This window comes from Penaeus monodon, chromosome 39 (genome assembly GCF_015228065.2).
Source record: "Penaeus monodon isolate SGIC_2016 chromosome 39, NSTDA_Pmon_1, whole genome shotgun sequence".
NCBI classification, from domain to species: domain Eukaryota; kingdom Metazoa; phylum Arthropoda; class Malacostraca; order Decapoda; family Penaeidae; genus Penaeus; species Penaeus monodon.
The window spans coordinates 29,328,450-29,345,949 of NC_051424.1; the positions used below are offsets into that span (position 1 = coordinate 29,328,450).

At 36.2% G+C, this 17,500-nt stretch overlaps 1 pseudogene; it reads left to right on the plus strand.

The window, feature by feature from the left end:
- The window catches only part of LOC119597632, a 45,193-nt pseudogene that overhangs the window by 1,558 nt on the left and 26,135 nt on the right, over positions 1-17,500 (plus strand).

Below are 17,500 nucleotides of genomic sequence, written 5' to 3' on the forward strand. Positions count from 1 at the left end.
ATAGTGGTGTTGGTGGGTGGTGGTGATTTCATGTCGTTAAGTTGATGTTGTCCCTGTATCCTCCGATTGATAATCAAATATATCAATCTATCGACGGAATAGAGAACGGTTGAAGGTGCGTAAAAACAGATACAAAGGTATTTATAGTGTTTATGTACTTATATTAAGAATTTCCATTGCCAAAAACGCCACAGTTGCTCTCAATAACATCTGGAAAGACCGAAGCATTACCTTACGGACAAAGCTGAGGTTATTGAACTCATTAGTTTTCCTAATTGCGTCATATGTTGGGTGCTGAAGAAGATAGACAAGAAAAAGATCAATAGTTTTGAAATGTGGTGTTACAGACGAAAACTATGTATCAAATGGACGGAGAAGAAAACGATTGATGAAGTGCTGAGAAAAGTAAATTGTAAAGACCGGCTGTTGGGCATCTTGAACAAAAGGAAACTAAAGTTTATTGGTCATGTGATGAGAAGTAATAGTATTGAGAAAAACTTGCTGACAGGGATGGTGATAGGAAAGAGAGGAAGAGGCAAACCAAAGACAAGGCGGAGCGACATCAAAGATATTTGCGGGCTGTCGATGGTACAAGTGGAAAGAAAAGCGCAAGATCGAGTTGAGTGGCGAAGGATGGTGGAGAGGTCCAATGCTGCTCAAGCATGAGCATACCGTTATTGATGATGTACCTATACCAGCACGTGTATTTGGCACATACAACAGACTCGCAAACACATACATTTCATAATAAATAATGGTATACGAACCTAAAGTATTTTAATTTTTGGTGATTTTATTTAGAAATGGTAATGGTTAGTAATAATGCTTTACCGCCGTACATTTTCTTCAGTTAGGAAAACATGAGTTTATGGTAAACGAAATATTGGTAAAAGAGTAAATGTCATTTTAAAGAGTTACAAGTAGATATGTTCGCTTGATCTGTCATGCCCCCCCCCCGTCTAACACTTCTTTCCTGCCTTTCTAATCCCCTACCCTACTCTCCCCTCTCCATCTTCCTTTTCCACATTTTCTTCCCCTTCCCCCCAATGCCCCGTTTCCCTCCCTTCCCCTCCCATTTCCTCACCCTCAATAAAAATCTCATTTGCTTGCTTTGACTTCTATCCAACAACCCCTGGATTTACCAAATTATACTAAAACAATATGCAGTCTATTATCATTTCTTCATTTACCATTCCACATTTTTCACATCGGTTATAATCTTCATCATTCCTCGATTTCTCACATCGGTTTTAAAATTCCTCATCCCTCATTTTTTTCACATCGGTTCTAATATTCATCATTCCACATATTTATTCATCCTTTCCTTCTAATTCTCTCATCCTCCGCAGGCCTACCGCAAAATCCTCTTGGCTCTGAAATGGAAGGAATTCGTGATCCTCTACGACACGAACGACGCCCTGGTCAGAGTGCAGACGCTGCTGAGGGAAAGTGCGTTTTCAGTCACCGTCCGGCAGTTGGAGGGAGAGGACTTCAGGTGAGCTGGAGGCTGAAAGGGGGCGTGGAGGGGGAGAGAAGGAGAGAAAGAGACAAAGGGAGTCAGAGAGAGAGAGAGAGAGAGAGAGAGAGAGAGAGATAAGGAGAGAAAGAGAGAGAGAGAGATAAAAGGAGAGAAAGGAAGACGGAGAGAAAGAGAGAAGGAGAGAAAGAGAGAAGGAGAGAAAGAGAGAAGGAGAGAAGGAAAGAAAGAGAGAAAGAGAGAAGGAGAGAAGGAGAGAGAAAGAGAGAAAGAGAGAAAGAGCAGATATAGAAACAATAATAGATATAATTATATTAATTAATATGATAAAGATAAAATAATGATAATGAGAGTAATGGTAATGATAGTAGTAGTGAAAATGATAATGAGAACGGGAAGGATAATAAAAATGACAAAAAACGATAACAACTAACCAATGACAACAAAAATAACACCAGCAATACATATAAAAACAACAACAATACAGAAAAATAACAAAACAGCAATAGCAGTAACGGAAACAAACAAACAGACAAATATAAAAAACCCTCTTTTTCCCTCTATCTTCTTTACTCAAACAAACAAACAAAAAATATATAAACCAACCCTCGTTTTCCCCTCTTTTTATTTACTCAAAAAAACAAACAAACCACAACAAAATAAAGAGACTTTTTTCCCGTCTATCTTCTTTACTCAAACAAACAAACAATTTTTTTTTCTCTCTATAAACAAACAAAATATATAAAAACAAACTATTTTTCCCCCACTATCTTATTTACTCAAACAAACAAACAAAATACACGTAAACAAACTCTCTCTTTTCCCCTCTAACTTCTTTACTGACATCTCCCGTTCTCCCCTCTCCCCCCCCCCGTTTTACCTCTCTATTAAACAAACAAACAAACAAAAACAATATAAACAAACCCTCTCCCCCCCTCTACCTTCTTAACTGCCCCCCCTCCCCCCCCTCTATCTTCTTAACTGCCCCCCTCCCTCTCCTATCTCTCCCCCCTCTCCCCTATCTTCTCTACTGACCTCCCCCCCTCCTCCCCCCCCCAGGCCGCTGCTGAAGGAGATTCGCCGAGCTCAGCAGAAGCGCATTGTCCTCGACGTTCACAGTAGCCTTATCTACACCGTGCTGAAGCAAGCGGCGCAGATCGGCCTCATGGGAGAGTATTATAATTATTTTATCACTTCGCTTGTAAGTATAAAAAAAAAAAAAATAATAATAATAATTGTGTGTGTATTTTTTTTCAGGGATGGAGGGATATGGGTGTTTGTTGTATTCTTGTGTTGTGTTATTTTGTTTTGTGCTTATAAGTATATATATATATATATATATATATATATATATATATATATATATATATATATATATATATATATATATATATATATGTATATATATGTATATATATATATGTATATATATATATATATATTTTTTTTTTTTTTTTTTTTTTTTTTTTTAGGATTTTGTGTGTGTGTGTGTGTGTGTGTGTGTGTGTGTGTGTGTGTGTGTGTGTGTGTGTGTGTGTGTGTGTGTGTGTGTGTGTGTGTATGTGTGTGTGTGTGTGTGTGTGTGTATGTGTGTGTGTGTGTGTGTATGTATGTGTGTGTGTGTGTGTGTGTGTGTGTGTGTGTGTACTCGTGCGTGTTTTTGATTTGTGTGAAATAACATCATTTCATCACTTAAAGAAACTTGTATGAAATTATTTTTTCACATTTTGTCTCATTCTTTTTCTTGTGGAGGTTATCTTTGTATTTCATTCACGTAATTATTCTATAATTTAAATTATTTCGTTATTCGTTAGTCACATTGCTTTTATCAATTTTTTTCATTATTTTTTATTTTTTTTAAATATTGATTTATCCTTGTATGTATATTGCATCTATATTTATTGCATTGCTATCTATCTACCCTAGAGTTTGTACAATTTTCATCCATCTATCAACTGTCTATTTCATCCAGCCATCTATCGTCTATTACAATCTATCTGTCTTTTTCTCTACTTCCCTTTCATTTCCATGCATTTCCATATATTTATCGTATTTATTCATTCCGTTTAGCAACTTGTTATCTATTTATTAACTGCCTTTATCTACCTTTCGTCTGAAATTGTGTCGACTTATTTATTATCTATCTATGTATTCTCTCTATTTATCATTTATATATTTATCCCATCAATCTATTTTCTGTCCATTCATTCCATCTGTGTTCATTATCAACCTATTAATTCCACCAATTTTTCTGTTATATACTCATCCACTCCATCAGTTCATCTACTTTCTACTTACGAATTCCACCAATCCATCCACTGGCTATTATCCGTTCCACTTATCCATCCACTATCTCCACTATTTAGTCATCCGCTCCACCAATCCATCCACTCTCTCTCCATCCGCTCCACCAATCCATCCACTCTCTCTCCATCCCTCCACCAATCCATCCACTCTCTCTCCATCCGCTCCACCAATCCATCCACTCTCTCTCCATCCGCTCCACCAATCCATCTATCATCTACGTATCCGTTTCTCTAATCCATCCACCCTCCCTTCATCCACTCTTTCCATCCGTTATCTCTCCATCCACTATCTATTCATCCACTCCACCAGTCCATCCATCATCTGCTTATCCCTTCCACCCAATCCACTCTCTCTCCATCCACCGGCAGGACTTCAACCAAGTGGATTTAGAAGAATTTAAGTACTCGGGCACAAACATCACCGGAATCCAGCTGATTGACCCCAAGAAGTTGCATCACATCGTCGAGGATTGGAAATTCGGCGAGAGAAGATTTGCACGAATCCTCACGCCGGATCTGCTCAAAGTCACGGTGAGGAGGGATTGGGGATTCGGGTCTGTTTTTTTTTTTTTTTTTTTTTTTTTTTTGGTGGGGTGTTTTTTTGTGGGGGTGGGGGTGTTTTTTTTTTTTTTTTTTTTTGGTGTTTTGGATTTTTTTTGGGGGGTGGGGGGTATTTTGGGTAAAGTTATTCTTATTTAAACCTTTTCTTTCTCCTCCTCCTGCTCTCCCTCTCCTTCGTCGCTGTCCTTCTCCCTCTTCCTTATCTGCTCTCTCTCCCCCTCTCCCCTCTGCCTCATTGCTTCTCCCTTCCCCTCCGCCACTTACACTCCCTACCCCCCTCTTTCCCCAATCCCTCGTTTCTTTCCCCTTTCCCTCTTCCCCCTTCTCCCCTTTCTCTTGCCCCTCTCCTTCCCCTCCTTTTCTCCCCTTCCCTCCTCCGCCCTTCTCCCTTCCCCTCTTTCCCCTTTTCTCCCCTTCTCCCCTTCCTCTCCTCCACCCTCCACCTTCCCCTCCCCTCCCCTTTCCTCCACCCTCCCCTCTCCTCCACGCTCCACCCTCCCTTCCCCCTCCCCTCCCCCCTTCCCCTTCCCCTGGCGCAGACCGAGGCCGCCCTCATGTACGACGCCGTGTCCCTGTTCGCCAAGGGCCTGGACACCCTCAGCAGCTCCCACGACGTCGACATCGAGAAGGTGTACTGCGAGGGCGACAAGACGTGGCAACATGGCGACTCCCTCATAAACTACATGAAGTGGGTGAGTTCGCTGCATTTTGGACATTTCTATTGATTTTTTTTTCGTATTGTTATATTTTTTTTGTTTCTTTCTTGTTGTTTGTTGTTATTCTTCATTTTCTATTTTGTCGTGTATGCTTATTTCTCTGTCTTGAAAAAAAAAAAAATATATATATATATACAAACATATCGACATCTATGTCTATATCTATATCTGTCTATCTATCTATCTATCTATCTATCTATCTATCTGTATGCATATCTATCTATCTATCTATCTATCTATCTATCTATCTATCTATCTATCTATCTATATATATGTGTGTGTGTGTGTGTGTGTGTGTGAGTGTATTTAATATGTATATATATATATAAATATATATATATATATATATATATATATATATATATATATATATATATGCATATATATACATATATATATATATATATATATATATATATATATATATATATATATATATACATATGTATACATAGACCTATATGCATTATATACGCCCTGTAACGCCCCTCCCTCCCTCCAGTACGGCTCGCCCCCCCAGTTCGGGGAGGGCTACAAGATGGGGCGGAACTTCAGCTCGTACAGCGGGCCGGTCATCGGTCTCACGGGGCTGGTGAAGTTCGACCGCATGGGCTTCAGGTCCGACTTCGAGCTGGACATCGTCGAGATGGATCAGAACGAGACGCTGAAGAAGGTGGGTCTTTGGCTGTTTGGCGGGAGGCGGGATTTTGAGTCTTTTGCTAGAGGGAGGTAAGGGGGATTTTTCCCGATAGGGTTTCGATGTCTGGGGATTTTGTTGTTTTTGTGTGATATATATATATATGTATATATATATATATATATATATATATATATATATATATATATATATATGTATATATGTATATATATATATATATATATATATATATATTCATTTATTTATTTATTTAATATTTTTTTTTATTCATTAATTTATTTATTTTTTATTTATTATTATTATTTTTTTTTTTCTTGAAAGTAGAATTGTGTTTTTCTGATTTTTAGGAGAGTAGGGGTGTTTTTTTTATGCCTTTGTCTCTCAGTTATTCCCCCTCTTCTCTCCCTGTCCTTCTTTCTCCTTCTGTCTCATCACACCTCCCCCCCCCTCTCTCTCCTTCCCCAGGTGGGCACGTGGAGCCTGAGTGGGCACGTGAACTACACCAAATCGTGGGCAGACACCAAGGGCGCGGTGGAGAAGAACCTCAAGAATAAGACCCTCATTGTGATGGTCGCCAAGGTAAGGCTGACGGGGGAAGCTGAAAGGAAGTGAATAGAAAGGAAATAAAAAGAGGAAGGGTTAATGAAAGATATAGTTATTGTTGTTGCTGTTATTGTCATTATCATTATCACTCTCACTCGCCACCATCACCACCACCACCATTTACCACTCAACACCTACCACCTGTCACCTATCACCTATCACCTACCATTTACCACTTACAACTTACCACTCATCCCTCACCACCCACCACCTACCACTCACTACTCACCACTTATCACCCACCACCTATTACCTACCACCTACCACTTACCACTCACCACCAACCACCTATTTCCTACCACTCACCACTCACCACTCACCCCCCCTCTCCCTCTCTCTCCCACAGGCCGACCCTTACGTAATGATGAAACAGGACCCGATGCCCTTAGCCGGCAACGACCAGTACGAGGGCTTCTGCATCGACCTCATCCACGAGATATCGCTTATCAGGGGCTTCAACTACACGTTCAAACTGGTTCCTGACGGGGCGTACGGCAGCAGAGACCAGATCACGGGCGAGTGGAACGGCATCGTCAAACAGCTGATGGATCACGTGGGTTTCTGTTTTTTTTTTTTTTTTTTTTTTTTTTTTTTTTTTTTTGGGGGGGGGGAGGCTCTCTGGCGGTTTCTGTTGGGGTGGTGTTTTTGGTGGGGGTTTTGGTGGGGGGGGTTTCATTGGGTTTTATATGTTTTTATATGTTTATGTAGATAGATAAGTAGATAGGTAGGTGGGTAGATAGATATAAGATATAAGGTGCTTCGGGGTTTCATATATAAATTTTTTTTTTGGAGGGGGGTGTTCTATGGCCTTTTCAGGGTTTCATTGAGGTTTCATGGGAGGTTTCTTCGAATTTCATGAGATTTCTTTTTCCTTTAAGTACCTATTATAGAGAAAACCGAGAGAGAGAGAGAGAGAGAGAGAGAGAGAGAGAGAGAGAGAGAGAGAGAGAGAGAGAGAGAGAGAGAGAGAGCATTTTTTTGAGAGGGTCGAGGTTTTGCTTTGAGCATGGGGGTTAATGATAAAGGGTTTTTACCAGTGTGTTAATTGTTCTCACTGGCACCGAGGTTTTTGACATCAACATTAACAATGACTTCTCCTCCCCCCCCCAGAAAATTGCAGTGCCATTGATTTTTTTTCCTGTAGCAAAATATTGCAAAGATTTTTATCTGAGCAAATTGCAAAAAAAATGACTTTTATCCCTGCTGATTAAGATAATATTGACTTTCGTCCTAGCAAACTACAGAGTTTACTATAATGCTTACTTTTATCCTAGAAGATTATTGAAAATTAAGGACGTTTACCCTGGCAACCTTCTGTAATGCTGTCTTTTATCCTTGCAAATTAAGATGATATTGATTTTCTTTAAAATCCCAGCAAACCCCATTAATCCTATAACTTTCATCCTCGCAATGTACAATAACGTTGACGTTTGTAAATTGCCATAATTATGAATTTGTTCTGTTAGTACAATAACGGTGACTTCCTTGCAAATCCCAATAATAAAAGTTTTTAATCCTTGCAAATCCCAAATCCTTGCAGATCCCTTTATCTTTGTAATTCCCATTAATAATAGCTTTTAATCCTTGCAAAGCCCAAAAATATTGACCTTTATCTTTGCAATTCCCATTAATAATAGCTTTTAATCCTTGCAACACCCAAAGATACTGCTCTTTATCTTTGGATTACCCATTAATAATAGCTTTTAATCCTTGCAAATCTCAATAATGCTGACCTTCAACCTTGCAAATCCCAATAATGCTGACTTTTACCCGAGCAGAAGGCAGATTTAGGCATCGTCGACTTCACGATCACATACGAGCGAGAGGAGGCTGTGGACTTCAGCATGCCGTTCATGAACCTCGGTAAATATTCTTGATTTTGTTGAATTTTCGGTTTATTTATTCATTCATTTCTCTATTTAGTTGTTATTTATGATTCTATTTGTAATTCTGTTTATTTATGTATTTGTTTATATATGTATTTATTCATTTATTTATTTATTTATTTTTTTTTACATCATTGATAGAGGATCGAATCTCACGTAATAGTGGGATTGGAATGCTATTATTTATTCAGCCGAAGTGTCTTATAACTTCTTGAATATATATTTGCTTGGTTTAGTTGTCCCTTGTCGAGTAATTAACTTTATTGGTAATTTTTTCCATCGTTTTATGAGGCAAGGAGTTTCATGGTCATTATCCGGCAAAAATATAACATTTATAAGAATAAGAAAGTAAAATATTGATAAAGATGTTTAGGAATAATGATAAAAATAATAGTAATGATAATTGTGATGATCTGTTACTACTACTATTCTTACTACTATTGCTACTACTAATGGTAATAATCGTATTAATAGCAATGGCAATGATAATGATAATGATAATGACAATGGTAATGCTAATTATCATGATGATGAGGATAATGATAATGACAGTGGTAATGCTAATGATCATGATGATGAGGATAATGATAATGACAGTGGTAATGCTAATTATCATGATAATAATGATAATAATAATAATAATAATATTGATGATAATGATAATAACAGTAATATCATTTATTATTATTATTATTAATATTATTATTATGACGATGATTATTATTAATATTATTACTATTATTATCATTATCATTACCATTATTACTATTATTGCTCTTATCATAATCCCCCCACCCACCCCTCCTCCTCCTTCCCCTCCCCTCCTCACAAACTCACCCCCCTCCCCATCTTCTTTCTCTCTCCCAGGCATCAGCATCATCTACAAGAAACCGCAGAAGAAGGCGCCCAGCCTCTTCTCCTTCACGTCCCCTTTTTCCCCCGACGTCTGGCTGTACATGGCTACGGCGTACCTCGGGGTCTCCGTCCTTCTGTTCATCTTGGCCAGGTCAGGGGAGGCGCTTGAGTTGGTGTAGCTGTGGCTGGGGGTGTTTGTTGTTGTGTGGGGGTGTTTGTTTTGTTTTGTTTGGTGTAGTGTGGGGGTTGTGTTCTGTTGTTGTGGTTGTTGGTGTTTGTTGTTGTGTGGGGGTTGTATTTTGCTGTTGTTTTTGTTGTTGTGGTTGTATGTTTATTTGTTTGCTTGTGTGGGGGTGTGTTTTGTTGTTTGTTGTAGTATAAGGGGAGGGGTTATTTGTTATTGTGGTAGTATTTTTTTGTTTTTGTTGTAATTGTGGTTCTTCGTGTAGTTGCGCTTTTTGTTGTTGTTGCTTTCGTTGTAATTGTGGCTCTTCTTGTATTTTTATTGTCGTAGCTGTAGTTAGCGTTCTTGTAGTTGTTTTAGTTGTTCTTGTAGTTATGATGTTCGTTTGTGTTGTAGTTATGATTGCTCCAGTTCGCGTCGTAGTTGTGAAAGAGTTAGCTAAGGAGTAGTTAGTATAGTTGTAGTATAGAAGTTAGTATAGTAGTTGTACCTGTTGTAGTAGTAGTTTTTAGAAGATTAAGTGAAGTGAGGTATATACTCAGTTGTTGTTGCAAAGGATAGGGTTATGGTGACATAGTGTTGCTAGGAAAGAGCTTATGGTGCTAGGAAAGAGCTTCTGTTGATGGGAAAGAGCTTATGTTGGTGGGAAAGAGCTTATGTTGCTAGGAAAGATCTTATATTGGCGGGAATGAGCTTACGTTGCTAGGAAGGAGCATATGTTTGTGGGGAAGAGCTTTTGTTGCAGGGAAAGAGCTTATGTTGCTAGGAAGGAGCTTATGCTGCTGTAGTATAAGCATAACAGGGGATATGTTGATAATATGTTTGGCATTGTGTTTGGACAGCAGAGAGTATGTTGATGTTGATAGGATGATGATATGTTATAGGGAAAGGTAGATGTTGATAGGATGTGTGTAACCTTGAAGGGTGTTCACGTGTTGATAGGATGCTTATACATATTTATAGGCTGGTTTTATGTTGACACGCTGTTAATGTACGAAAAGTGCTTGGTGTTTATTTATTAAGATGTGTCGCCATTATATAGGGAGAGCAGTGTTATACATAGGATATAATGTGACGAGGTTTTGCCTAATAGGGATTCTTGGCTTTGTTGACTTCCCTTGACAAAGGAGAATAGGAGGGAAGCGAGAGGGGAAAAGACGGAGAGGGGAAGTTTTATTTCATGAAAAGAGAGTGATGATAAGGGAAATAGGAGGGGGGGGGGGAGGTTAGAGAAGCGGAAGATATCCAGATTGTGTGTCGGATTTGAAGTTCTTGTTGCTTTGCGTGTTCTTTAGAGGAGTCTTTCAGTGTGAAGTAGGATTTACATGTATGTACGTGTGAGCATTTACTGGTAGGATATATATGTATAAATATATTTATGTATGCACAAACACGCACACATATGTGTGTGTGTGTGTACATTTTTTTCTTTCCTCAAATTTGCCTGTATCCATTTAAGTACTTCACTCTTGGCAATTCAAGAAGGTAACAACACAATTTTATTCAAGTATTCAAGTAGATCTAATGTCTCATTATTCTTGCCATAACTACTACTTCCATTGCTAGTATCACCTATGTTTCTATTGGACAGTTCTGCTCCAGCCAGGTCGCTGACGAGAGAGGCAACATCACTCATCTCTCCTGCATGATATCAGGATGCATTTACCGACGTCACTTACAGAATATTCAGTCTTTGCAGGTCATCGATGGGGCCCCTCCGGAGAGGAATTATATATATACACGCTGTATATATATTTATATATATATGTATATATATATATATATATATATATATATATATATATATATATATATATATATATGTATGTATGTATGTATGTAAACACACACACACACACACACACACACAACACACACACACACACACACACACACACACACACACACACACACACACACACACACACACACACACACACACACACACACACATATATATATATATATATATATATATATATATATTATTAATATGTGGTGTGTGTGTGTGTGTATACCCATACGCACACACGCGTATATGTGTTTGGACAAATACAGACATATACATACATACATGTATAAATTATGTATTATATAAATAGATATATATATCCGGATATATATATATATATACATGCATATATGTATGTATATGTATATATATGTATATATAAATATATATATATATATATATATATATATATATATATATATATATATATATATAATATATATATATATATATATATATATATATATATATATATGCAAACACACACATACATAATGTATGTATGTATATAGCCTACAAAGTATACGTTTATATACTTGCACTACATATATACATATGTTTACTGTATCCTCAGCAACTAATTGTTTTTCTTTTTGCAGAAAAATACACTTACTGTGCATTTGATAAGCAAAATACTGAATAAAATTTTGCAAAGAAGCTAAATGTAAAGAAACGGATACTATGACTTTTAGCTTACATTTATTCGAATCCTTTGAGTTGACTTCTGTTATACTTCAACCAGTCAAATCACTTCCTAAAAGTAATCCAACCATTCGGAGAGAAAAAACAAAAAATACTTTTCACAAAGTCATAGAAAAAAAATAAAAAAAATCTGAATTCTGAGTAACAAAGGCAGCCAATCTGACTACACTTAACCTCGTACAGGATGGCGCCGGAGGAATGGGATTGTCCGTATCCTTGCATACAAGACCCGGACGAGCTAGAGAACTCTTTTACACTTCCCAATTCCCTATGGTTCATTATTGGCACGTTCCTGTGTCAGGGCGCCGACATTGCTCCCAAGTATGAAAAAAAAAACACAAGATTGGTTTTAATCCTTCTTATTATTTATTCTAATTCCCCCCCAAGCACGTTCGAAGGGGGCGTGTCTAGCAAATTTCGTTTCTCTCTTCCTTTTTTTTCTTTTTTTTTTATTTAATTGGTCATAAAACAAGTAGCATTTGCTTCTTATTTAGCCTTATCTTTTGTAATTAGTTCAATTCATTATTATTCAATTGGTACAAAAAACAACAATTTTCTTTTTTTTCAGTTCTTTATTAAGCAGACGGTACAGTAACAACAACAACATAATAATAAATAAACTAATAATAATAGTAGAAAAAAAAACAGCTGACACATGCTCATTTCTGCTTAATATATTATTTAATTAAAAAATCCTAATTGACTTCTTTGAATTGATATAGAAAATACTTTTAACTTTTATTTCTTTATTTTCTCAATTTTCTCTCTAATTATGAGACCTTAATTGTCAAAAAAATATATATCTGTTAAATAGCATAGAATTTAGTAGGTATTTGTTTCTGCTTCTAGTAACTGATACCAATATAATATATATTTTTTCTTAACTAATTACCAGAAATGCATTTCTCTTTAATTAATTGACACCGCTAAAGATTCACATTTTTCTCTTGAATTACCTCTTTCATTAGCACCGCTAAAATACATATCTCTTCTATATTTTCATTTACTTCTTTCTCCGGCACAAATTTACCCCCCCCCCCCTTCGAAATCAGGAAAAAAAGTAAAATTATTATGATTTTTTATATTAATAGACAGATCTAGAGAAACAGCTTCCCTATGACGCTAGTATATACTGAAATCCTTGTAAGAAATATACATATATTCTCTCACGAAATGATGTTATAACCTGGACACGCCCCCTCCTAGTGAAACAGCTATGTCGGAGTCAGTGAACCAACTTTTTTTTCTCTATCTCTCTTTTTTCCTCCTGTTTTCATCATGAACAATCGAGGAAAAAAAAAAATTATCCCGAAGGCCATAACTGAGCCAATGGTCTTGCTTTTTTTTCTACCTTCTTTTAAATAGATTTGTTTTCTTTTATTTACTTTTCATTTGTTGATTTCATTTTCTTTTCTTCATATGTGTTTTTTTTTATATATATATTTTGGTAGCTGTTCTGATTGTTCTCCCAAGCTTCGTGACTCTGCTGTGAAGTTGGTGTTTATCGGTATTTCTTTGTTTATCAAGTCTCTTTTCCTTGCATTTTCTTTATTTCATTTTCATTTAGCTTGATATCTATTCATTGATTTTATTTTTTTTTTCAGTGTTGGCTGATGTGAAACCCTCGTTTTTTTTCCATTTTTTAATTTAGACCTTCATAGACGTTAACAATTAAAAGTCTTCATTACCCATTTATAAAATTTGGTCCCTTTTTCACCCTCTTCGTGGTAGATGATTTCTACTGCCGCAGAAAAAAACAAACAAACAAAAACTATATCATTCGGTAAGGTTGTGACGTAATCTTGTTTTTGCTTCTCATTTTTTTTTCTAATGTGTATGTATGTTCTGTGGGTTTTCCATTTCCTATTTTTGGACCGGGAAATTAATCGAAGTCATGTCGTCTATACCGAGGTAGATTTGAAAAAAAAGAAAAGAAAAGAAAAGAAAGAAAGAAAGAAAGAAAGAAAAAATATATATATATATATATATATATATATATATATATATATATATATATATATATGTATATATATATTTATATAAAGACGAAGGGCAATGGAGAAAAAATAATGTGACATTTTTTTCGGGCAATTTTTCTTTCTTTTTTGTGGGCTCTTCGCAAAAGACTTCATTATTACCTCTTATTATCTCCCTTCTTGATCGAAAATCTTTTGTGATTTTTTTTGCCCCGCCTTCAGGCTCTTTGGTTTACTTTATTTTTCTTCCTTTCTTTATTTTTCATTTTTTTGTACCGTTTCGTGAAGAGCCCAAAAAGAGAGAAAAATTCTCGTATCTATGGATGGACCTGATGAGCGCCAAATTCCCATCACGACTTCACGAGAAAAAAAAGTCGTTACGACTCACGACGACTTGGCAAGATGGCGAAGAGATAGATTGCGAATTAGTACGACCTGCCACGACTTCCTTCCGACGTCGTTATTATTTAAGATAACTCCACGGCCTGTGTGCACGACCTCTGCACGACTAAGTTACATCTGCTCTTCGTAGGCGCTCGGATGTAGTACTGTGAATAAGAACGAGTGAATGGACTTTTCCTTCATTCTGCAACATGTCAAGCAACATCCAAGCGTTGCAAGCGGCGCCGTCTGGTACCGCATGACCTTCATTGGTCGTGTTCAAATTCCGTTCAAGTCGTGGAACAACCTTGGCACACCGTCAGGACATTTTCCGAAATCGTGGTCCGTTTCCACAAGACGACTGCGTCATTTTTGCTGAGACATTTAGATTTTACAATCATCGTTTTCTTTTTTCTTCTCTCTCTTTTTTATTTTTATTTATTCATTTTTATTTTTATTTTTTTTTTTTAACCTTTTTTGGGGGATTTTATTTTTCGATTTTTTCCCCCCAACTTCGACGGCGCAAATTGGCGATAGAATCTTGAAGTTGGGGGAGGGGGGGAGGGGGCGGGGGTCAGGTGTTAGAGGGTAGAACATGACGCCGAATTTTGTTCTTAGATGTGTGGTTAGAATTCCTGGGAGTTCTGTTTGTTGTCTCTTTGTGTTCTCTCAGTTTGTCTTCCGGTATTCGTGGTTCTCTCTGTCGCTGTTTATTTCTTGGTCTTTCCCTCTCTGTTTGTCTCTTTCTCTGTCCATCTCTCTCTCTCTCTCTCTCTCTCTCTCTCTCTCTCTCTCTCTACTTTCTTCCTCTTCATCTCTCTCTTCCTTCTCTCCTTCTCTCCTTCTATCTCTTCACCTTCTCTCTCTCTCTCTCCCTCTCTCTCTCTTTCTCCCTCTCTCTCTCTCTCTTTCTCTCCCTTTCTCTCTCACTCTCACTCTCTCTCTCTTTTTCTCCCTTTCCCCTCCTTTCCTTTCCTGTTGGAATTACATTTTAAATATAATGAATAATACTACATTCTGCATTATAATAGTAATTGTAATAATAATGATAATAATAATTATTATTATTGACATTATTATTAACGTCTTTATCATCATTATTATCAATATTGTTATTATTACTATTATACTTTATTATTATCACTGTTATTATTATTTATTATTGTTATTATTATTATTATTATCATTTTATTATTATTACCATTATCATTATCATTCATCATATTATTATTGATATTATTATCATTACTTATATTATTAATAGTATGATCATTACTCTTATTGTTATTATTATCACCATTGTTGTTATTATTATCGTTATTGTTAAAAATATTATTATAAGTATTATTATTATAATTATCATTATCATCATCATTATTTTCAATATCATTAACATTATTTTCAATACCACTGTCATTAACGTTATTATCTCATCATCATCATCATCATCATCATCATCATCATCATCATCATCATCATCATCATCATCATCATCATCATCATCATCATCTTATCATCATAATAATACTTATTAAAGGTATAATTTTTATCAATATAATTGCCTTTACCATCATTTTAGTTATTGTAATAATTATCATGAAGTTTATGATGGCTTTCATGATGGCCTTTCCGGCAATCATTATGTTTTCAGATTCTTAATTTCATTTTTGCGTCATGGTAAAAGTACATCCAAAATAAAATTACTCGAAAGACGCAGAGCTGAAGAGTAAACAAAAACAATAACAAGACTGATAAGCTAAAACTGAAGAAAAAAAAGATAAAGATAAAGATCAACCAATAAAAGAACAATAAAACGAAAAAGAAGAAATAGGAAGAGAAGGAGAAGAAAGCTTGTAAAAGAGAGAAAAAAAAAGAAAGAAAAAAACGTCACGTCGACCTCCTCCGCGCCAAGGTGACGGAACTCGCGAGAAATTTTTGTCACTGACTGTTCTTCTTCCTCTCAGAATGTCTCCCGAGGAATGGACGAACCCCTACCCTTGTGTGGAGGAACCGGAAGAGTTAGAAAATTGTTTCAACCTCGTAAACTCATTGTGGTTTATAATCGCGACGTTCTTGTGCCAAGGTGCCGACATAGCTCCTAGGTAGGATACGTATAAAGAGAAAAAACAGAAAAAAATTGAAATCGGTAGCTTGGGGTGTGCACTTTTATGCATTTTTTCTTTTTTCTCTTCTTGTTCTGTGTGCTTTTGATGTACACTTTCAAAATGTGCGAAGACAGGAATTTGTGCAAGCGTCGTCTTCGTCTTTGTCGTCAAGAGATATGCGTTTGAAATAAAAAAAAGAAATATGTCTCGAGCGTGAGCGTTTTGGTTTGCAGTAGATGGTTGCTTGGGTATACCCCTTTGTTCAATAATGGAATTCTATAATATACTGATCACTAAAGATGGCCTTTTCTTTTGACAGTAGTACGAGATTTATTTGTACCCTTTTTCCAATAACAGGAGGTATTATCTATATTATTAGAATTCCTTTATTGTTACGATCCCTTCTCGCAGACCTTAAACCATATGTACGTTAACCTACTTTTTTCTTCTTTTAATTGAAAGATCCAGTACTTGTCCCCTGTGATCAACGCCTTTACCTCGTAATATTTAATTAAGTGACCACTATTGATCAGGAAATAATGTTGATGATTTTCAATGTGGTGTGACGTCATGCTTACGTCAGCTCTCTTGTCGGGTGGCAAATCATTGAAAATCTTTCACTTGTAAATAAGCAACAAAGCAATAAAAGAGAGAAACTTAATTAATTAAACCAATAGCTATCCTCAAATATATCCTTTTTCATTATAAATCTACACTAATAAAATCTTTTTATATACGAAAAAGACATTAATTTCTAATCGATAGTGGTCCGCCATGCTTTCCTTCCCTACAGTCGACCATATATATTTTTTTCACCTACAAGGACCTGCTATTACACGGTGGTACCACTAATTACCATGATATTAACGTCTGCATTTATTTCAGAGACTTGACAACCCATAGTTACTGCTCCTTTGCCAAATATATTATTATTTTTTTTTATAATACACAATTTTTAAAGAGGATGGGCGTGTGCTTTGCTTTATGTAATGTTTGACAGAGCACCTTGATTTGCTTACAGTGATAGAATGGCTTGTAATCCAATAAGAATATTTAAATTTACTACTTGTTTGCCCTTTTTTTTACTATTTTCTTAATCATGCAGTTCAATAGTTTTAATGAGAAATGTTTAATGAAAAACATTTTTTTTTGGCATAACCGTTGGGGCGGGGAGAGGGATCTTTATTTCGAAATTCTTGCAAGCAAATTTCATAATTTCATTTTGCTTCACTTATTTATTCATTTATTTCCATGTGTGCTTTCAAGACGGCGCCAATTTTTTTTTTCTTTAGATTGCC